The sequence below is a fragment of the Herpailurus yagouaroundi genome, unplaced genomic scaffold (assembly GCF_014898765.1).
Source record: "Herpailurus yagouaroundi ecotype Mexico unplaced genomic scaffold, PumYag 196, whole genome shotgun sequence".
Lineage (NCBI taxonomy): Eukaryota > Metazoa > Chordata > Mammalia > Carnivora > Felidae > Herpailurus > Herpailurus yagouaroundi.
This window is the reverse complement of record NW_024412427.1, coordinates 21,136,064-21,160,261: the sequence shown is the minus strand read 5'-3', so window position 1 is coordinate 21,160,261 and position 24,198 is coordinate 21,136,064. Positions and strand designations below refer to the sequence as shown.

Sequence of the window (24,198 nt, the reverse complement as noted above, 5' to 3'; positions counted from 1 at the left end):
CTGGAGTGGACTGTAATCCAATGTTGAATAAGACATGGTCCCTCTTTTCAAAGACTTTTCACACACTACCAGGAAAGATAAAATCTAAGAACCAAGAAGAGAAGTAACAAATCAAATTTGAACAGAGAGGAAGAAGTAAGCTTTGTTGGAGAGGAGCTGCAAAGATTTTTCATAAAGGCAGTATCCACATTTGAATTTAAAGAATGAATGTACTTGGACACTTGGAGATGGCAAGGAGCAGGGACCACCTCAAATTTAGGAAACAGGGGAAATAATGCTGAAGGAGCACATTAGCATGGGACACAGGGGAAAGGGACTTAACTGAACTTGAGATTCTGGGATGTGAAAACTCAGCCTAGACTTGAGAGAAGAAAAAAGCAGCCAGGTCAAGAAAAGTAAAATCTACAGTTCTAAAAAGAGGCAATAAGATGACCAATGGCAGGGAGACAGGAACCAACATAGTAGGTTGGGAACTAAAAACTATCCAGTATTAATGGAGTAAAATGTGTGTAGAGCATCATGCGAAGAGGTTGCAGTTTTTCCCAAACCCATCATGTCGTGAACAATTCTGCAAGAGGCTGGTACAAGGATGAGCCAAACTGTGACATTTTCTGAGCTGTGCACATGTAGGGTAGGTGGACTGGAGATGTGGCAATGGAATCTGTCCTTCCCATATGACCCAACTCATATGACAGAATGGAGGCCTTGACTCCATGGCATACACAGGGTCTTACCTCTGGGATGTGAGAGATATTTGAAAAGATCTAGACACAGGTTCTATAACATGCATCTAAATATGTACCTAGAACAGCAGTGCTGTGATCCTTGGAAACATTTTACAACCAGAAAGTGGACAAAATATCCAAGAATCACACTGAGAACATGGCCATAGCATGGGTAAGGGTACCCAGTGGGGGCAATGGGAGCATCAGTTTTTCTACAGAAAAGAGGCAAAAGGCTAGTGATTTCTTGGGATCATGGTGGCCTAAGGGATGCTTTAAATGGGCAGCAAGGGGTGCTATGACTGGATTACTCCTGCTGCTATTTAGGGAAACACTTCTTCCACAAAAACAAGAAAATCCAGGAAAACCTACCATGTAAAGTCAGAATGGTGGTTACCTGTTGATTGGGAGGTAATTGAATAGGCTTTCTGGGGTATTAGAAATGCTCTATTTCAGGGACACCTGGGTGGCTCAGTTGGTTGAATGTCCCACTCTTGATTTCATCTCAGCTCATAATCCCAGGGTCATGGGATTGAGTTCAGTGTTGGGGTTCCTGCTGAGTGAGGAGCCTGCTTAAGATTCTCTCTCCCTTGCCCCTCACCCCTGCTTGCACTCTCTCTGTCTCTATCTAACAACAACAAGAAATGTTCTATTTCAATACCTGTGGTGACTTCGCGCATGCCTGCGTGTATCTATAAATTCATCAAGACGTACATCTAAGATTTATGCACTGTACTCAATGTAGATTATACCTTAATACAAAGTAAAATTTAAGAAAGAAGAAACTAAAGGTGAGGGATTCACAGTTTTGGTACTGAATCTTATTGTTGACATGATTTTTGTATCTGCCACATATTTATAGAAGGCAGGACATACCAGTTGCTCTTTCTTCATATTTTAGATATTATCAAATATTTTGACTTGATTATAATCCCTATATGATCTTTCCTCATTTTTAAAAACATGAAGAAGTTATTTGAAATGACTATTATTAATAAATTAATTCCAGAAGTGTTCTTCTTGTAGTCAATTTACAAATGCAGATGGAAACCAATATTGTTTTTCTCTGGGAGAGCGCTTCATTTCATTTCTCCAAGGTTCTTCTATTTGTGCCCCGGAAACACTCATTTAAATGCAGGTGTGAGGATGCATAAGCTTTTTAGCAGTGACTCAGAATGCTGACGGACCCCTTTTTATGATTTTTCCAGACAGAGAGGAATGGTTCAGAATGTTAAGTAGCTACAAATGGTGTAATTCAGCCATAAATGGCTGCTCCACATGATTGCCTACTGCCACTAAATATCTCTACCTTAAATGTCATGTGAATACACTGGAATTTCATTTCTCCTTACAACTTAACTAAATAAAGGAATATCCAAAGTTCAAAATGCAAAACTGAAAACTCCCCTTGAAAGCATTTCGAGGTTTCTACTAGGTATGCAGAAAGTAATGGGAGAGAATTACATCATAATATTCCACCAAGCTCAAGAATCAAATGGATGCTCTTTGCTCAAAGGAAGCACGGAGATCATAAAGTTCTCTCAATGATTTGTTAGTTCTTATGTGAAGATATACTACAGATCATATGTTCATGCCATAGAAATCCTCCGGGGTTTGGATATGTTAGTTCATGTACCCTAAAAGTAAAGCCTAAGCTGGAGATTCTTAAGCCAGTGATTTATTGAGGGATGCTCTTGGGGAAACATAAGGGAAGAAAGGAAGCAAGATAGGGAAGGGGAAGCAGGTAGGCAAGGATGTGTATCAGCTGGAGACTAGTTTCAGCCAGATCCCAAGGGCAGTTCTGGAGTACGCATGGTACCACGGTATTTTCCCAGCATGAGATAAAATTTATCAAAGGTAATTTTGATAGCACTCTATGAGTCAATCATTGGCTACAGGCCACTACTGGGTATAGGATATTACTTCCCAGGCATTTCCAGGCAAGGTAGCTCCTATCAGCTGAGGACAATTCTGAGAAAGGGGTGGTTATGAATTGTTAGCAGCCAACACATATAGTATCCAGGGGATAGATGCACTGCTTTGGTAAAGGTATGGAATGGGGCACCAGGTGCATCTACATTTGGTTTTCCCCACAATGCAATATCTGCCAAACTTTTTCAACTCAGCTTATGGCAGTGTTGTGTTGGTAAATGCTTTAAAACCAGCTTTGAGGGGCGCCTGGGTGGCTCAGTCGGTTGAGCGGCCGACTTCGGCTCAGGTCACGATCTCGCGGTCCGTGAGTTCGAGCCCCGCGTCGGGCTCTGTGCTGACAGCTCAGAGCCTGGAGCCCGTTTCAGATTCTGTGTCTCCCTCTCTCTCTAGGGAGACATGCTCTGTCTCTCTCTGTCTCAAAAATAAATAAACGTTAAAAAAAAAAAAAAGTAAAATCAGCTTTGAGGCCGGCGGGGGGTGGACAGAAAAAAGCCTTGATTTATAGTATTGCTGGTTTCCACCATGTACATTCTTCCACCATGACTAATTTCAATATATTAGTGTGGCCCACTAAATGTGGAAGGGAAAGAAAAGAGCAGAATCAGCTCTTGAGAATTGGTTCCAGCACAGTACTGGCCTATAGTATCCATACTTTCTTGCCTACTCTGGTACATCAGGATTCATTGTCAACATAACTGAGTGGTAGTTTAGATATAGAAGTTTGGAGAAAAGGAGTCCAGATCTCTCCAATCCAAATTTCTAAGTCCAGAGGAGAAATACTCAATACCTGTTCCTTGTAGGCAGTAAGACACCGCAGACCATGGGGGACCAACCGTCCTGATTTGCCTGGGGCTCTCTTGGTATGGGCACCAAAAGTCCCTCCTGTGTCCTGGGAAACTCCTCCACTCCTGGGTGGGCAAACCTGGATGGTGGGCCACTCTAGTAGACCCATAAAGCACTACATGTTTTAACACTTTTTCATCCTGATTGCCCATAGTGATTAATGCCTGTATCATACGTTGTAGAATTAGCTCTATTCCACTTACAACTTCACCCCATAGTCATCTCGAAGGCAGGGTATCCAAAATTGAACCACTCTCTGATAACTATTTCTGAACCACTCAAGCAAGATTTTGAGTCATCTTACATTTTGAGAGACTCATCTCTCATTTTCACCTCCTATATCCAAACAGTAAGCAACTTATTTCTGCCTACAGCCATTGGCCAGAACTAGTCACAAGACTCCAATTTAACCACAAGGAGAACTGGGAAATACAGGGAAGCATAGGGAACATTTAGTTAGCAAGATGGCCTCTGGTCCATGAAAACCGGACTTCTTACTGGGGTGCAGGAGTGAAAAAGACAGACAGGATCCCTACCCTCAGAGAACTTATGATCCTCCACGGTGGAGTCCAAATTACCTTTTAAAAATGCAAGTTGTTCATATGTTTCTCAGCTTACGGATCATAAATTTTTCCTTATTGTTGGTAGACTAAAACCCCAACTCCTTAATATAGCATTTAAGATCCTCCTTGAACATGAACTGCTTCCTGTTTAGCCTTGTCTCTTGCCATTTTTTCACAAGCATCCCAGGTTCTGGTCATACAAGAAGTGTTTGAAGTTCCTTATGACATGTTAATTTCAACCTCTGTGCCTTTGCATATACAGTTCCCTTTGCCTGAAATGCTCCCTACAGCCATATGTCAAACTCATCCATGAGGTCCTATCTGAAGGATCTTCTCTCTGAAGCTGTCTGTGACTCAGTTCAATAGAAATGACTTCTAACTGTAGCTCAATCATTTGTTTTCCTATAATTCATGATCACTAAACTATGAGCCCCTTAAGGGCATAAATGGCTTTGATTAAAATCCTCCAGCACCTATCAGAGTGCCCTGTACCTCGTAGGTGCTCAATAAATCATTGTTAAAGTGCATTAAGTTGACACTGCCTTCTTTTTATCTCCAATTGCTTCCCCTGAAGAAATTCAGAGAGCATGGCATACATTTTTCACACAAATTTAGAGTGGGCACTCAGCAGAATGCTAAGATAGTCCTACATTAATGTCGAACACTGGAAAGGAAATCCTAGAAAGGAGACAGAATAGCAAGAAGTTACTGCTATCGACCTCAGATAAGACTGAGAACTCCTTTAAAAAATATTTTGAGGAAGTCATGGTCATTGTATCGTCAGCAGGCCCAATTTCCATGATTTTCTGATATAAAGTTTGGACTCCCCAAACCTCCTTTTCTTAGAAGAGTAATATTCTATTGCCTTAAGAAGATATTTTGAAGTAGGGGTTGAATTAATCATGCTTTTCTATTTTCTGTATTTCTGATGCTTTGAGATCTGGGGCCTTGCTGGCCCTGAAGGGCTTACCCCTCCTAGGGCTAATAATTCCTAGAATAGCAACTCAAACTAGTCTTATAGGTAAACCAATCCCAAATCCATCCCCTCACTTTTCTATTAGTATTATTATACACCCCTGCCCTAATTACCCAGGGACAGCCCCTGTACCCAAGTCTGCTGAAATTATTTAAACCAACCAATTCTAAGCCTGCATACCCTGTCTTGCTCATTCATTCCAGTGGAAATGACAAGAAAGGCTATTGCCTACATTTTCCCCTCACTCCCTCTGCCTCCTGACTGATTCTGCTTCTTCCTGCTATGTTTCTTCTGTGGTGTAGTGTGCCCCCTCCTCTTGGGAACTGTGAGTGGCAAATTATCTTTTCAATGGCAGTCTTCTCTGATCTGTTGGTCTTACCACACCTGAATAATAATAAAATCTACATTAAAAAATGTTTATTTATTTTTGACACAGAGAGAGACAGAGCATGAGCGGAGGAGGGGCAGAGAGAGAGGGAGACACAAAATTGGAAGCAAGCTCCAGGCTCTGAACTGTCAGCACAGAGCCCGATGTGGAGCTCGAACACACAGACCGTGAGATCATGACCTTGGCCAAAGTCAGATGCTCAACAGACTGAGCCACCCAGGCACCCCAATAAAATCTACATTTTAAAGTGGGTGGAATTGTCTTCCATGCTTAGCTTGTAGGGCTTATTGAATAGCTTGGAGAAATGGGCTTATGAGGATTCTGGTCTCCCACTGAGAAGATGTAAAGGTGACATAAGAGGAAGACTATTGGCAAAATGGTGGCCAATTTTGCCTTTATAAGCACCCTCACCCCATGTCTCCCCATACTGATTCTGGCTTTGGCCAATAGGACAACAGTAAATGTGATACTAGCAGAAATTTGAAAAGTTTTTACTCATGGGGGCTTACGTCTCTTGCTGCTGGGAATGCTTCTGCTGTCATGTGAAGAAGCTAAAGCCAGCCTACTCTAGAATAAAAGACTTTAGAGCGAGGTCTCAGCTATCTTCGCTGAGGCCCCAGACATGTGCGTGAGGCTATTTTCGGCTATCAAGCTGCTATTAAGCTATCCCAGACCAGATCTGCCTAGTCAACCCACAGAACAGTGAGAAATAGTATACATTTATTGTTCTATCCTATTCTCTATTCCATGCAGCTGAGCAGATTGCCTTTTAGAGTGTTACTAAAATCTACTGTCATATTATTAGTTGGAAAAATTTTATGTAATTCTAGAAAACTCAAAATGCAGGCCAGGTGGATCCTTCTGTAATTGCTCAATTCTTTTTTTATGGGAAAAAAAATGAAGAGACCATAGTTTGAACTTTCTCAGAACTTTGTAGAAAAAAAAAACCTCATTTTATGCTTAATTTAATTTGATACCATATCTGTAGAATAGAAGCACTGACATAGTCAAGGAATTGCCATGCATGTCCATACACTTCTATACCTGTGATTAATAAGTAACAATTAACTCCATATTTGAATATTGAAAAATTAAGTTATATCACTCAAGTACTGTCACTTTAATGCCATGTTAACACATTGCCTCAATATACGATGGCTTAAAACAATAGGTAGCTATTTAGCTTACACTTTTGTGGGTTGATTGTGTGGTTCTGCTGGTCTTGACTGAGCATGCTCATGCACATGCAGGTAGATGTGCTGATGGCTGACCTAGAATGGCCCTGGTTGGGACAACTCCAAGTATCAGCTCTGCTTCATGTGTTTCCTCCTCTGGCGGGTGAGCCTGGGCATATCCTTTTCATGGAAGTTCAGAGAGCAACTCTAAGAGTAAGCCTGATTACACAAATGCTTCCCATATATCTGTGAATGTCACATTTGCCAACATCACATTTGCCAATGTGAGTCACACTGCCGAGCCCAAAGTTAGAGCAGAAAGCAATTATAAAGTTACATGTCTCAGGGCATGGTTACAGGGGGGTGGTGATAGTGAAGAACTGGGCCAGTAATGCGATCAATCTTCCAACAAAGTAAATACCAGCAAGAATACCTAAAGGAAAATAGGTGCTCTGAAAACATATTAGATTAATATTCTATCATCTGTCATAAAGCTCCAGAATCCAGATGTACATTTATTAAAGGTATTTCCATTGAACTAATATTTATTCATATCAAGATGTGACTGTTATAAGAAATTTCCTTTGGTCTGCATATGAATACTGATCTTATTATTGATTCACTCACTTGTTATTACATATTATGGGCTTAAAGAAGAGTCTGAATCATTGCTTCAAGTTATACTGGAAAATGATAAGAAATAGTGTGATTTTTTTTTTTCTCAAGAATTCAAGTCATGGTTGATTTCTTTTTGATGACCCGCAGTGGTAATGTACAAAGAAGAAAAGTGTAGTGTTTAAAAAACCCAGAGAAATAACTGGGGAACAAGGAAGGGCTGTTTCACCTAAGAATTTAATATAATTTTTGTACTCTGGATAGTTCTTTAAACAATATTGGTTGGAACAATCTTTGCATAGAACTTTCTATCTATAGTATATTTATTCCTCTTATAAATAGTATAGACATCACGATCATAAATTCTAATTGTGGCTCTTATGACCAAACAACACATCCTTTATACTCAATTTCTTATTTAAGAGAGGTAATTTTTTATTAATTAATTTTTACAGCTCAACAGCTCTGTTTCCTTAACTCACTGTGATGCAACAGATCAAGAACTGTTCAGATGTGATCATTTATTATCTTAATATAATATTAAGATATTATATTAAATATAAAATTTTAATATTATTTATTATTATTATTTTAATCCCCCTGGAGGGAAGACTGTATCACACAGAAGTGGATAGCTCATGTCCATCCAAAGGAACTTGGCTCATTCAACAAAAATATTAATAGCAGATATAATAATGCACTGGGTTGGTGTCTGGAACACCCACACACACAAATGCACAAAGTTTGCATTGTCATTGCTCTAACTAAGCCATTAATCAGTGAAGACAAAGAAAAGAATTTAGCAAAAGTAAATTACAAAGGCATACAAAGGTTAAGATTATGAGTTAATTGTTAGTAAGTTTTATTAGGATACAGAGATGAAAGAGATCCCTATGGGCTGAAGGGGTCAGGTTTATTAGTTACTGGGGCAACTTTTTAAGACATGTTCACAAAGGCAGAGGCCCCACAGCCCATACTGCATAAACCCAATTATAATGAGAATCTGGTATACATGTAAATACAAATGGGATTTGCAAGACAACCAATGCAGTAAATAGTAATAATCTCCTTGTCATTTTAAATGTGAAGATGGGGAGGAAAGCTAAACTTCACTGATAATCTATAAATTAGCTAAGAGAAACAATTAGCATTGTTTATTGTTCATGCATTTACCTTTAGCTTTTTAAATTTATTTTAAATAACTTTAAATGTCAGTTTTCATCAGATCTTTTAGATACTAAGTCTTACACTTGTACACCAGTAAGGACACCATATCATGAGGGAATTTTTAATTTTCTTTTTTCTTTTGCCAGGTTAAGATTGCACCAGGGTATGTCAAACTGTCTTATGACACAACATGGCTGTTTTCAAGACTGAAAAATATTTATCGTTGATATGCCTACAGATAACGCATGGTTTGATTATTGGTTTATTTCTTTAGTAGTAGTTACTATTGACTTTCATTGTTTCACCCTCCAGCTCCTGTGTTGGAGTTCTGTACTCACTTTCCATGACCTGGTCCTAGAATAAACGTCAGTTCTGCAATATTACTTCTTTTATTTTTATTTTTTTAATGTTTATTTTTGAGACAGAGAGAGAGAGAGAGAGCAAGTGGGAGAGGAGCAGGAAAGAGGAGACGCAAAAACCAAAGCAGGCTCTAGGCTCTGAGCTGTTAGCACAGAGACAGACCGACACAGGGCTCGAACCCACGAACTGTGAGATCATGACCTGAGCCGAAGTCTGGCACTTAACCGACTGAGCTACCCAGGTGCCCCCTGCAATATTACTTCTATACTTCTCTGGAGACCTCTGTTTACTCCTCATCTTAATTACAGGTCTTATTCACCATCACACACAGCTTTTAAAATACCTGGTAGAAATTTAGATGATATATGGATTCTTATGTAGTTATTAATTGATGGCTACAACTTAAAAAAATGAAAGCAAAAATGTGGCAGAAAACACACACCCATATTTAGCTTTAGTTCAGCTAGATAAAATAAAAAAAAATGAACATTTGAAAATATTAGAAGAGATGAGTAATGAAGTATTTTCTGATTCTTCATCAATACATATTCTACAAATATTTCCAGAATCAGTTTCCATTATTTAAATGGACATTTAATACTGACATTAAAATTTGGAAAATGATACATTTAAATTATGGTCTGGAAATATCTGGAAGGATGTTAATGTTAAGTGTCATCTCCAAACTTTTTGTGAAAACTGAAGAGAGAAATTCTTGAACTATATTTAGAATTAGGAATGTTTGGTCAGAAAGAATTACTCTATTCTCCTTGTTCTCTTATTTATTGCTTTATACTTTGTTCATCCCAGACTGGAGGAATTTCATCAATAAAAAAGATGTGCTCTTAGGAATGCCTTTAACAGCATAGCACAGTCTCTGAACTCCTAACTAGCATTCTTTTATTAAGATATGAAATCAGGGTAAGTGTTTTCATGGAAATTAGGCAGAAATGCCGACCAGTTATCAGATGCTTTTCAAATATTAATTTGACCAACTGTGAAGTATAAACTTAAAGAAGTAATTATATTTTTTTAGCATTTTTTAAAAAGCATACTGCACTTGAAAATATGTAGGCTCGTGTGATTTTAACTGGGATATCTTTTATTGTATTATATAAATTAGTCTATTGTATTTATGACTTAATTAATATGCAACTGTTTGAAGACCACGTGCCCTCCATGAGACAGAAGCACTTGTTTCTTCCTCAACTGGATCAATCAGTTTCAAGTGGTGACTGATAAACATCTCTAAGCTTGTTACTGGTATAAAATATAGGGATGGAATACATAGCATAGACCACAGTCTCTGGAGGTGGGGTGGATATCAACTCTTATGTGACGTTGGGCCAAAGGGAAATCAAATCAAGATGATTACAGATGCAAATTCCACTTTGAAGTGTGATCCAGCCTTACTATTTAAACAAGTCAGATCAATGTGAATCCCTCTGATACCACTCTTGGGTGAGAAAAAAACACCACTCTTGGGTGGGAAAAAACAGCTAGGATTTTTCCCACTAATGGTGAATCAAACCTGTCCCACAAAGAGATGATCAAAACCCCAGAAAAGGAGAATTTATCTTCAGATAACTCCTTAGATGGGAACACTACTTGATCCTGGTCTAGTTCAAATGACAAAAGGAATGTCCTGCCCACTTCCCATGACTGTCCTTTGCCAAATTTATGTCTAAGACAAGAAAGAAAACATGGGCGTCATAGGGACTGTATCCACAGACATATTATGTGGGCACAATAATTAACTTCTGTGGCAAAAGGAAAACTTTTGGGATCTTGAATGTTGTCTAGTCTAATGTCCTTGCCTTTTTCTGAGTGTGGTTGGGGCTACATATAAGCTAAGCACGTTCCATTTTGAAATGCTTTGTTTGAATGTCTAAGACAGCTATTTCCTTCACCTCTGTCAAGATATTTGAAGACACACAATTTATTGATGATGTTCATCAGATTCATATATGAATACATCAAGATGTCTGATTTCTCTGTTGCATCTGTGCATCCTTGAGCAAGTCACTTAAAATGTCACTGAGCCTCAATGTTTTCATATGTCAATCAGTGGATTAGACTCAATGGCTGACTTCCAAAGTGGTTGCAGGAGGCTGCTTTGTTGTAGTATCAGAAACAAGTACTAGAGGAACACTGTTTTAACTACTATGATGTCTCCCAAGCCTAAGCCTCTGTTGATGCCCCATTCATGGCCCTCTCTTATCATTTTATTGCATTTAGACTTGACTTCCTACTGCTAGCCTTAGGAACTTTTTGGCTGGAGCCTGCTTAATGCCTACCTAGCATGCTGAAAGTGCCACCAAAATAATATTCCCTTCAAAATAATGTTAGCCTTCAACCAATGAGTAAAGGAGTTGGTGCATAAATACCCCAGCTTCCTTGCAGCTCAAGTGGAAAAACTATCTCTTATTTTCCAAGGAATTGACTCTGATTGCCCACAATGGTAACTGGCTTGATAACATATCTTTGGTTGACTACATCCCTTCCCTGTCTCACTTCCCCACACCTCTAATGTTATTTCCTGGGAACTCCATCAAAATATACTTTCATTCAGGGGCACCTGGTAGCTTAGTTGGTTAAGCATCTGACTTTTGGTTTTGGCTCAGGTCATAATCTCACAGTTTATGAATTTGAACCCCGTATCAGGCTCTGCACTGACAGCATGGAGCCTGCTTGGGATTCTGTCTCCCTCTCTCTTGGCCTCTCTATCTCTCAAAATAAATAAACAAACATTTAAAAATACATATACTTTCATTCAAATCCTTGACTTAGGACCTATATTTGGCTAACTCAAACTAAGATAGTTCTCATCACTAAGCGTTTTGTGATGGAAAATAATTAAGAATCAAATATTTATTATTTCTATTTTTTCTAATGACTCTAAAGAAATATGATCTTAGGACTCCCTAGTCTTAACCTTAGCTGTTTAATTCAAGCACTCTCTGGATCTTGCTTCCTTCTCTTTTGCTGTGTAAACTGATTGCTGGGAACTTTTGAGATCTAATCTATATGCTTCAAATGTGAATCAGACTTTAAAAACAAAGTCTTAGAGGAAATTCTAAAAAGATCTACATTTCTCTTATTCTTCTTTTGCCCATGAAGTGATGTTCATCAACTGCAGACTGCAAAATGTACATGCTCAATTACCTTGAAATAACAGGCTTAAAGAGGCATGGAATACTTGCCTTTTTGTTTTGTTTTCATTTGATCATGGCCTGAAAGCCATAAAGGAAACTATTGCTGTAATCACCCATTGCTAACCCAGAGTCCAGCTCAGAGAGAAACAAGAAACAAAAATCTAAAAAGTTCTCTATGCCTTCGAGAGCTTAGAGTAGAGTTTGATTAGCAGAGATCAAAGTGAAACTCAAAGTGAGATCATTTAGAATATGGGTTTTTATAGAGAGGTCTGAAAGATCATTTGACCAGATTCTCATACTCATGAATTAGAATGTGAATAATTGGGAACTCTTTTCTCTGTTGATGGAGTTGTGAATTGGTACAACCACTTTGGAAAACAGATGTATATATTAAGATTCATGAAAATATTGTTTTAAAATACAAATATATTGGGGCGCCTGGGTGGCGCAGTCGGTTAAGCGTCCGACTTCAGCCAGGTCACGATCTCGCGGTCTGTGAGTTCGAGCCCCGCGTCAGGCTCTGGGCTGATGGCTCAGAGCCTGGAGCCTGTTTCCGATTCTGTGTCTCCCTCTCTCTCTGCCCCTCCCCCGTTCATGCTCTGTCTCTCTCTGTCCCAAAATTAAATAAAAACGTTGAAAAAAAATTAAAAAAAATACAAATATATTTAGAAATAGTCCAAATATCCAATAATTTGAAAGGGTATATAAAACTTGCAGTAAGTTCATAGAATGGAATAACTACTACATTAAAATGAACTGCAATAATACACATCAATATCACTCCCTGGGTACCTCATCCTTCTGCAAACACAGCCCCATTTTTCTGCTCCTTTTCCTAGCAAAAGTCCTCAAAAAAGCTGTCTTCATTGCTGTCTCTTTCTCATGGCATATCATCTCCTAAAGGTTTAGTAAATAGTTGTTTGCACTATACCAAAGACATTGCTTCCATTGAGACTGTCCACGACCTCCATGATCCCGAATCCAGTGAGGACATTTCTGTTCTCATCTTACTTAGCTGCTCAGTACCTTTCAATATGAGTAACTCTACTATAAATATTATCTTCCAATGGCTTTTACCATGCTGAAATTCTTAATCACTTTATCTTTGAACATGTGTTTTGTAGCTGAAGTCCAGTGGGACAATAAAGAAGGCACACGAGCAGAGGAGGTACATGTGATATGCATGTCCACAGTTCCTCCTTGCCCCAATCACATATAGCATTTGCAATGTCCACAAGGACACAATTCCTGTGGATCCACGATACATGAGAATTCAATAAGTCTCAAAGTGAAACAAGGTAAGTTACATCCAGAGGCACTGACAGCCATGAGAAACCATGTTTTCTATTAGAATCAAAACTTGCTTCAAATTCAGAATAAAGGCAACAACATTTTAAGAAACATGAATGACCAAGGAGCCCTACCTTATTTGTGTCAGTAGGAGAAAGGTAGGGCAACCAAAATATATATGTATATATGAACTATGCAATATGAATGCCATAATTTTGGTGATTCTATATATGAGTTAAATGTTCCTGTTTGGCTTAAAAACATTGTATGATATAAAGATGAATGACAAACTCCATGCAAATACTGTACAATCTTAATTTTTTTAATTTAAAATGATATTAAATGGCAATTAAAAAATTTTAAGTTTATTTGTTTACTTTGAGAGAGACAGAGACAGTGCAAGTGAAGGAGGGGCAGAGAGACAGGAGACAGAGAATCTGAAGCAGGCTCTGTATGGCCAGCCCATTGCCAGAGACACGGCTTGAACTCATGAAACCACGAGATCATGACCTGAGCCGAAACCAAGAGTCTTGCTTAACCAACTGAGCCGCCCAGGCGTCCCTTAAACAGCAAATTTAAAAATCCCATGACAAGTCAGAGTAAGACTATAGAAAAAAGAAAAAAGGCTTTATATTTTAGTACCTTTAATGGCACTATTTTCTCTTGCTTTTTGAATGAATAGCCCTCATTTTCATTTTTGCATTGGGCCTGAAAATACATAACTGACGCTGCATGAATGGTGAATAGACATCTCAGGCTTCAAATTTTCATGAAGTGTTCTTAATTCTCCTCTTCCCTCCCTTTCCAAATCTCCTTCACTAATCTTTCTCAGCTTAGTCTCAGCTCATTAATCCACCAGTTGTTCAAGTAAAAAAAAAAAATTACAGTAGCCTTTATTCTCTGTTTTCTCCATCTATATGACATATAGCATTACCTCCACAAAGCATATCCCAAGCTGTCCACTCCTCTCCATCTACTCTCACCTCTTAGTTCAAGTCACCACCATCTCTTGCCTGGACTAGTAGAGCTGGTTCTTAACTGCATCCCCTCTTATTTCTCCACAATCCATTTTATAAGCAGCCAATAAAGAGATCTTTTAAAGACATAAATACATATTTATCTTTCTCTACTAAAGATATTCCCGCACGTCTCATTGTTCTTTGCATGAAACTCAAATTCCTACAGTGGTTTCCAAAGTTCTACATGACCTGTTATCTATGTACCTGTCCAAACCCTTCTCGGCTGAACCTATTTTCTTTTTTTTTTTAAATTGTTTTAATGTTTATTTATTTTTGAGAGACATAGCATGAATAGGGGAGGAGCAGAGAAAGAGGAAGACACAGAATCTGAAGCAGTCTTCAGGCTCTGAGCTGTCAGCACAGAGCCTGACACAGGGCTTGAACTCACAAACTATGAGATCACAAACTGAGCTGAAGTAGGATGCTTAACCGACTAAGCCACCCAGGGGCCCCTCATTTGAACCTTTTCATACCCAAATCTCTGCCTCACAGGATTTCTTGTGTTTTCTCCAGAATTCCAGGATGGCTTGCACCTTTAGATCTTTTGTACCAATGGGCCTTCTTAGTGTGCTCTATACCCTGATTTCTGCCTGAGTGGCTCTTCTTTTCATACACATCTCAGCTTAGATGTTTCCTCCTCAACAAGTCCTTTCCTAACCACTGCAAAAAAAAAAAATCCATCTTATTATGCCAATAAGCATCTTGCTTTAATTCCTTCACATACTTTTTATTTTGGTTTATTCATTTATTTGTTTATTGGTGGTCTCTCACTGAGATGTCAGTTCCATGAAATCAGAGACCTTATCTGTCTCACTTGATGTTGTGTCTGCAGTGTCTAGAATAGTATCTGGAACAAGATGGGTGCTGAGTAAATATGTGTCAACTGAATGAGTAAATGAACAAATGAATCATTCAGTAACTTACTTTTGTTTTTTCTGTAGATGGGTGTGTATGTATGCATGTATGTATCTGTGCATATATATACCCACATGTACAAACACATATATACATATATATTTATATATCATTCTTCCTCAACACTCATGCTATGCCTCCCTCAAGTAGTAGCCAGGGATGTAGTGTGGAAGTGAACTACCCACAGTTGCAGAGGGGTGCCCAAATTGGCTTAAAGCCAATCTTAACCTCTGGCCATAGTTTTTCATTCAGTGATGGGCACATAACTCAGAACTTTGAGGTTTTTGTTCAATGTTTGAAGAAGAGAAGCCCTTATTTTGACCCTCAGTGTGACCAGTACAGTATCTAGTTCTAGTTTCTGCTGTGTCAAAGTCACAACCAAGAGGAGAAGTTGCTTGAAAATGAAACAGAAATCACAGAAGGCAGGATCAGGAGAAGGAAGCCAACTGGTTTTAATGACCTAGCTGAGCTGCTGATCAAACCTGAAGCCTTACTGCTGGGTCCCCAGTTACACAAGGCAATAAATTCTTTCACTGCTGAAGCCACTATGAGCTAGATTTTGTTACTTGCAAGTAAAACATTGTAATTGACACTGGTACTAAATTCTAATCGCTGTTAGCCTTTTAGGTGTATTTTCCTCCAGTAACTTCTAATGCTGCTGAAAGTTAAGATAGTTGTAGCCAAAATACATGTATACTTTTTTTTATCATTTTTTTCTATTTATAAGCATTTATTTTCATGAAACTTCACAATCATAATCTTGTTGGTTATATAAATATCCTTTGATTGCATACAATGTATCTTCATTTTGTGTATATGTATCATTCTTCTCATGTTTTCAGTAATTTCTTTAATACTTATTTCCCAGAAAATTAGTTGAAGGTCCAAGTGTATGGAAATTACTTTACCTATTGAAATGCAGTGCTATTGTGATGAGCATTGGGTATTATTTGTAATTTAATGATGAATCACTAAATTCTGAAACTAATACTAATTCCTGAAACTAATACTACACTATATGTTAACTAACTTGAATTAAAATAAAATCTTGGAAGAAAAAAAAGAAATACAGTGCCAAAATGCTTTTCAAAATAATTTTAATATTTTTAATACCTCCGGTACCTGACATATCAGACTTTATTGCAATTTTACTTTTTACAAAAATTTGACAATACACCAATAATTGGCTTCATGTTGTCTTTTAATTTGTATTTCTCTGATTACTAGAGGGTTTGGAAAATATATGAATTTTACAACTGAAAATTATTCTTTTGGGAAATATTTGTCACTTTGTAGCTGGAATTCATATTCAGCTTTTCAGACTCATTATGATAGATGCTATCAATGTCCTATAAATAACATTTGGGTTGTCTTCATTCCTATGTACTCAGACCAATGACTTTCACAGAACACAGTTGAAGTTCTCTGCCTACACGCTTTGTTGTTGATGCCCACCAGGTCCAAGTATGCAAGTATGAGTCAAATGCCCTCTCCTGGAAACCAGAAGCATTACTCAATCAAAGACTGACAGGAGTTTGGTGTATAAACACCCCAGCTCCCTTGCTTCTCATGTGGGATAACAATAAGGTCTGTGTTTTATATTCCCACCCAGAACCCCCTAGTGGGGTTTAGTTCTAGCTGTCCACAGTGGTAATTCACCTGATGAGTTGCATTATATTGCCTGAGTTTATTTCCATGTATCACTCCTGCTCCTATATTAGTGCTTGCTGACATCACCTTTCAAATAAATTCTCTACCTAAAACCTTCCCTCAGGCTCTGTGTCTCTAGGGAATCCAACTTAAGACACCCATCATACCAAGATTTACTATAGTGTAATCACTTATGCTTTAAAAATTACTTATTGGGGCGCCTGGGTGGCGCAGTCGGTTAAGCGTCCGACTTCAGCCAGGTCACGATCTCGCGGTCCGTGAGTTCGAGCCCCGCGTCGGGCTCTGGGCTGATGGCTCAGAGCCTGGAGCCTGTTTCCGATTCTGTGTCTCCCTCTCTCTCTGCCCCTCCCCTGTTCATGCTCTGTCTCTCTCTGTCCCAAAAATAAGTAAACGTTGGAAAAAAAATTTTTTTAAATTACTTATTGGATATTGAAGTCTTCCCTACTCAATGGAAAGAAAGGAAGAAAGAAAGAAAGAAAGAAAGAAAGAAAGAAAGAAAGAAAGAAAAGGGGAGGGAGGGAAGGAGGAAGGAAGGAAGGAAGGAAGGAAGGAAGGAAGGAAGGAAGGAAGGAAGGAAATCGAAACAAAGCAGTTCACTTTTCTTTGGAAATAAACAGAAGTACTTTGTACGTTGTACACTGACCTTTAAGATTCTTAAAACACTTTCGAGAAAAAGGAGCAGAAATAACTAATGATTTGCTATGATTTTTAAGCCAAAAGGACTATTTATTCGTTATGTATGTGGCTTTGGGTACTGTTTTTTCTGTGGGGTACTTCTTAAAGCTTTTGAAAAGTACAAATTTCTTTCTCCCTAGGCTTTAATCATTATGCTTTAAGGAAATCTTTTGAAATGAAGGCAGCATATGTTGCAATAACTAGGCCCTTTCATTAAATTTATCCCTTAGGAAAAGCCCACACAGTAACTGAATTTTGACCTCAGTTCAAATAGAACTTTGGCTAGAAAATTTTCAGAGGTAAAATACCAAGAGTAATGGGAACTTTTCATATTTTAAGGTTTTCCAACAACCACAATATGCTTTATCCAGCATATATTTTGTTTGGGCTGTTTTAAGTTCACTTGGAGTTTAGTTGGTGTTTTACAGATTGCATGAATCGCCTGTTTTCCAAGCATATATGAACTCCTGTTTTAAGGATTGATAACGTAAGAAAACAATCTTCTTTTGAAAGCAAGTTCATTGCTAATACAATGTCACAGCTATACATTCATACCCTTTCCAAACACCGCATTTTAGAACTTCAAACTTCTTCAGATTTCCAATTTAGGTATGAGATCTGAAACTCAACTGATGATAAATTCCATTTAAAGTATAAATTTACTTCAAAGCTACAGCTTTGGTTGCTAACTCACAAGTCCTAAATAATGTCTTTTTAAAAAATTTAACAACTCCAAATGGGCATTTCAACACTGGTTGCTTTTAAGCAGAGTAGGAGCCAACACCATGTACTAATAATTATTGCACAACCTATTCTTCTGACGTACCATAAAATACTTCTGATGCAAAAGTTACAGTTTTATGTCTCATAATGTTCACTCAAAATATTTGGAATTTGGAAGGAAGATTTTGCCATCCCAATTTAGATCTCCCATCAAGATCTTGATATTACTGTAGAATATTCAACTTATGAACATCATGTCCTCAAGAGTCAGGCTGTCGATAAGGGCAAAATGAAGTGGAGATTTGGGTGTCTGGATAAATTAGGGTAAAAACTTAATGTGATTGAGTTAATGTAATTGAGAAAGGGTTCATGAAAGTGGTGAGACAGAATTAAATCACCACAGACCTGTATCAGAGTCACCATGTTAGTAATCCTCCTATTTGTACTTTAACTGTGGTACCTTTCCCAAGCTTTACTATTACCAGACATGGCCCACCCTCCCTGGGGCTCAAGGTTAAGAACATACAAATCAAAGCGTGCCTAGGTGGTTCAGTCAGTTAAGCTTCTGACTCTTGATTTCGGCTTGGGTCATGATCTCACAGTTCATGGGTTCGAGACCCACAAGCAGCCCCACAAGCTCTGTGCTGGCAGTGCAGAGCCTGTTTGGGATTCTCTCTCCCCCTTACTGCCCCTCCCCTGCTCTTGCCTGTGCGCGCTCTCTCTCTCTCTCTCTCTCTCTCATTCTCTCTCTCTCTTTCAAAAATAAATAAATAAACTTAAAAAAAAAAAGAACATACAAATCAAGAGACTACCTTGGAAGCCCCTTTCATTGTAGCTGGCTGAAAGTGCTACTACTTTTCAATGTTAATGAGACCTATTTCCAGGTCAATATCATATAATGACCCAAAATGTCAATAGTATCCTCACTGAGAAAAACTAAATGTGGTCTGATCAAGTTACCCTTCTAATTAGCACAAAGCTAAAACTGCAACTTTTGTGGTTTTTTTTTCTTCTCCACTTAGCAATTCTAAATTAATTGTCTATTACATACCAATCCAAGGAATCCCTAAGTACAAATGACACTGGCAAAATTGTATTATCAATATATTCTTGTGCTGATAGGATCACCGAAGGAGTCTTCCATATAGATGTTATACTTCTTGAATGTGCAGTTTTTAAAAATCCGAAGTGATTTACAGTTTCAAGATACCTCAAGCTAGATAAGTGAGGTACAGAAAACTTAAAACTGGTTTCATCACCCTTAAATACTACAGGCAAATGGTCATGTATTATAGCCAATTGTACACTAAATTTGTTACATCAATATGAACATTCTAAGAAAATTCAATAATGTGTATTTATTAAATTTAGTACTAGAATTACCAACCAAGCAAAACAAAGCTAAAATATATTCCATGGAAAATCCAACTGCTTAAAAGGTGTCCAACGGAAATGTTATGTTTACTTGGTGATATTTAAATAATGTTAATCATCTCATTCATATTCATGTGACTCCTAAGAAATGGTGTCTTTCACTTTTCCAAGGATAAGTCACACATCATTTCTTAGCCTTGTTTGAATTTGAGGGTGCTAGGTTATTGTCATATTTATTGGAAACAAGCAACTTTCTGATGAAGTATGCAATTGGTTCATATGCTGAAAAACCAATGTAAGTTATGGTGCTCTGTTCATCCATTCACTTGATACATTAAGCAGGAATTCTTTATATTTAGTGATGTCTCCATCTATTGATAAGGCACAGACTTCATCTCAAATGAATGTAACTCATGAGCAGACACTGGTTATTTATAAGGAGGCAAATATATTCTGTAAAATTAGAAGCAGATTGGAGCTTAAAACTAATTTAAAAAATTAAAAAGTAATGATTTAAAAATACCTACATCACATTTTAATTGCATAATTAATATCAAATAAATAATGAAATAAAACCTTTGAATTACTGAAGTTTTTAAATATATTTTTTAAGGGTTTTTTAAATTTACTTTTGAGACAGAGAGAGACAGAGCATGAGCAGGGGAGGGGCAGAGAGAGGGGGAGACACAGAATCTGAAGCAGGCTCCAGGCTCTGAGCTGTCAGCACAGAGCCCGATGTGGGACTTGAACTCACAGAGTGTGAGATCATGACCCGAGCTGAAGTCGGACGCTCAACCGACTGAGCCACCCAGGCGCCACTGATTTTTTTTTAAGATAAGAATTATTTTTCCTTCTTATGGAAGACGCTCAGAGTAGGGATCCAGGGCTGTGTGGTGGGTCCAATCACTAGTGACTCAAGCCCTTATTAATTTCTGCTCTATCATCCTTAGCAATGACTTCCAACTGCAAGGTTGCTTCATCCAAATGTCAGTTGAAGCTTCAATCTTCACCTCCCCATTATAAGCATCAGGAAGGAGAAAAAAGAAGGAGGATAAAAAGCAAGCCCAGCTGTCTCTACCCACTTGACAAACTTTCTTTGAAGTTTCACCTTCCAACTTTTGTTTACAGCACATTGGTTAGAAATTAGTCATATAGCCAAACCCAGTCTTTTAGCCGATTACATTGCTGCCATGAATAAAAATGGGGCATGTTCCTGAAGGAAATGGAGGGAAAAGGATATTGATGGAGCAAATTCCTGATTACCCATTCAGACCCTCTTTCCAGGCTTTCCCACCCTGTTCTGTCCCCAGGGGACAGATCTCTGTGAAGATCCTCAGCCAGCCTCAGCCTTTGCCTTCCCTTTGAGTTTGGACAAGTACACCAACAGGAGACTGAATGGTAGGGAGGGAAATGATGATGCTTTTATTCCTTCTGCTCTAGTTAAATGACCAGAGCTCTTGTAGATGGAAACTAAATTATTTTTGCAAATGAGACTTTTCAACTTGATTTGTTTTTCTTGATAGAGCTATAGCTGCCACCACACCATTTTAAGAAAATCAACTATTTGTTTGCTAATTCTTAAGCGAACTTTTTAATTTGTTATATGAATGCAACTCTTTTGCCAATTCGCACTAGGACTGTTCCAACTGAGAATTATTTACAAATTGGCTACCATCCTACCCTATGACTTAACATAATATGCACATTCCTTGATTGATTGATTGATTGATTGGCTGTCAGTCTCATAGGTCTCTGATTTATACTCTAAAAGCCACCAATAAGACATAGTTTCATGCAAGTGGTAGACGTGATGCCATTAATGGCCCCTAGATTGGTCAGCAATATATATCTCATAAAGATGAAAGCCTATTTAGTTCAAAGTGTCAGTCCTCGACCATGTACTTTTCCTGGTTTAGAATTTATTCTAGTTAGTAAAAATGGTCTATTGACCAAAATGTTACCAAAGGTAGTAATTTGAGACTAGAAATATTCCAGAAGTTGCTTCATTTTGGGTATTATTAACGTTCGTATTACCCCAGTGAAACCACATTGCCTAATTGCTTAGAATTTCAGTTGGTAATATTTAAAATGGGGTTATGCTTATTAAAAATGCCAGCCATTATTATTTTAAAGGGCCATTTCCAGGACACAGGAGTCCACGTACTATGTGGCAAAAAGACTGCACACCATTCTTCTAGGTAGGCTGGCCTTCATAGAAACATTATTAGCATGCAGCTGGAGCAAACACGATTGCCTTGGCACAGTTACTACTTAAACATGCAACAAGACAGAGAAATATTTTGACCAGCAAGGAACACTTAGCTTGCATTTTGGTTCTTATCGAGACAACCACTTACCTTTCCCAAAGTCCCCAGGCACACCCTTGCTTTACCTGGCAACAGGTATAACACCGTTTCCTATAAAGCAGCAGCTCTCAAACGTGGCCACACATTTAGATTTCAGGGCAGCTTTTCAAATTCCCAGTGCCTGGAGTGCATCCCAGCCCAAGGACATCAGAATCTTGAGTGGGAGACTAGAATTTTTAAGGCACCTAAGGTGATTCCACTGTATAGTCAAGGTTGAAAAATACTGACGTAAAGAGACAACTCAAGATGTTTTCATAAAAAAGGGCATTCAGAGGGTTATAAACAATGAAACCCAGGGATGGACAGTGAATCCCATTAGTACAAGACTAGGCTCATTCTCTTTTCCACATCAATCCTTATGCTCTTAGTTGAATATATGTTTTCAATTGTTTTATATTCTTAATGAATTGACCTTTTTATGAATATATAATGTCCTTTTTTTGTTTGTTTCTTACAACAATTTTTGACTTACAGTCTATTTTACCTGAGAATAGAATAGCCATACCAGCTGTCTTTTGGAATTTGCATAGAATATCTTTTTCTGTCCTTTCACTCTCAATCTGTGTCTTTGGATCTAAACTGAGTCTGTTGTAGGGGTGCCTGGGTGGCTCAGTTGGTTAGACTTCCAACTTCGGCTCAGCTCATGATCTCAGTTCCTGAGTTTGGGCCCTACATTGGACTCTGTGTTGACAGCTTGGAGGCTGGAGCCTGTTTTGGATTCTGTGTCTCCTTCTCTCTCTAACCCTCCCCCATTCGCTCTCTCTCTCTCTTAAAACTAAACAATAAACATTAAAAAAAATAATAATGTGAGTCTGTTGCAGACAGTGTAGAGTTGGATCTTGTTTTTTTTCTTTTCAAAATATCCATTCTGTAAGTCTCTGCCTTTTAATAGTAAAGTTTAATTCATTTACATTCAGGTAATTATGGATGAAGAAAGATGAACAAAATGTTTTCAATTATATATTTTTTCTTCCTCAATTCCTCCATTATTGTCTTCTTTTGTTCTTAATTGGTTTTGAAATTAATTCCCCTCCCATTTCTTTTTCTGTATTTTTCTTTTTTTTAGTTAGATTTTTAGTCCTTATGCTGGGGATTGCAATTAACATCCTAAATTTATAATAATCTGGCTTGAATTAATACCAATTTAGCTTCAATGGTATACAAACACTCTGCTCCTTTACTCCTTTATCTGTCTTCCTTTATACTACCACCAAGGAATTATACCCAGAAGTTCAGTTCCTGGATCATATGGTAATTCTATGTTCAACTTTTTGAGGAATCAGAAAGTTTTCTACAGTGATTTCAACATTTTACATCCCACCAGCAATGTGTAAAGGCTTCCATTTCCCCACATCCTCACCAACACTTGTTATTTTGTTTTGCTTATAATCGTCATTCTAATGGGTAGGAAGTGGCATCCTGTTGTCATTTCGAGTTGCATTTCCCTAATGATTAGGGATGTTGTGCATCTTTTTATGTGCATATTGGCCATTGGTATATCTTCTTTGGAGAAATTTCTATTCAATTCCTTTGCTCATTTTCCTAAACTGTTTTTTTGAAAGACTGTATTATTTGTCATGTGTGGTCTCTGAATCTCTTTCCCATTAGCTTGTGATTACTTAGAGGTTTGACAGAAATTTCTTTGAATGCCTAGAGAAAAACAAAAACAAAAGCAAACAAACAAGAAGTATCTTGGACTTTGTAGATAGGCTTTGTGTTGGGGCATTCTTTCAATGCCTAGACGGGCTGTTTATAACTGTCTTAACTAGAACTTCCTGCTGGTGTGGAGCCTAAAGATGAGCTGAAGATAAAAATTTTAGGTCTTCTCAAATCTTTTCTGAGCTTGAGTCCTACATTGGGCATGCGCATGGCTTTTTAGATTCCTTTATATTGGGATGTTTTCAAAACCATTATTTCCCAAATAATACTCCTTTCAGGTTTTCCTCCTAGGCTTTAAGCATGCCTATTGTTTGCCCCAACTGTAATCTCTTGTCCCCTGTGGCAGCAGCTTGTTCATTTGCCTTTCAAAATATTTGAGGAACACCCTCTGCCTAGCTTCTTTTCTGCCTTGATAGAACTCTGAGTTACACAAAAGAAAGGAAAGCATCTTGTGTTATTCCTTCAGGGAAACCTCAGACACATTGAAACAGACAAACACAATTACTTGATAACAAAATTCACTCTGTTACTTCTAGAACCAGGTACCCATATTGGGAACATGGGCTGCCATCTTTGTCACTGCTGCCATGCTGAGGAGAGAGTGTGGCAA

At 38.1% G+C, this 24,198-nt stretch overlaps 1 protein-coding gene across 3 annotated transcripts in view; it reads right to left on the bottom strand.

Moving 5' to 3' along the window:
* Window positions 1–24,198, bottom strand: part of PLCB1 (phospholipase C beta 1) — a 709,896-nt gene that overhangs the window by 284,886 nt on the left and 400,812 nt on the right. The gene's annotated exons all lie outside the window — the stretch shown is intronic.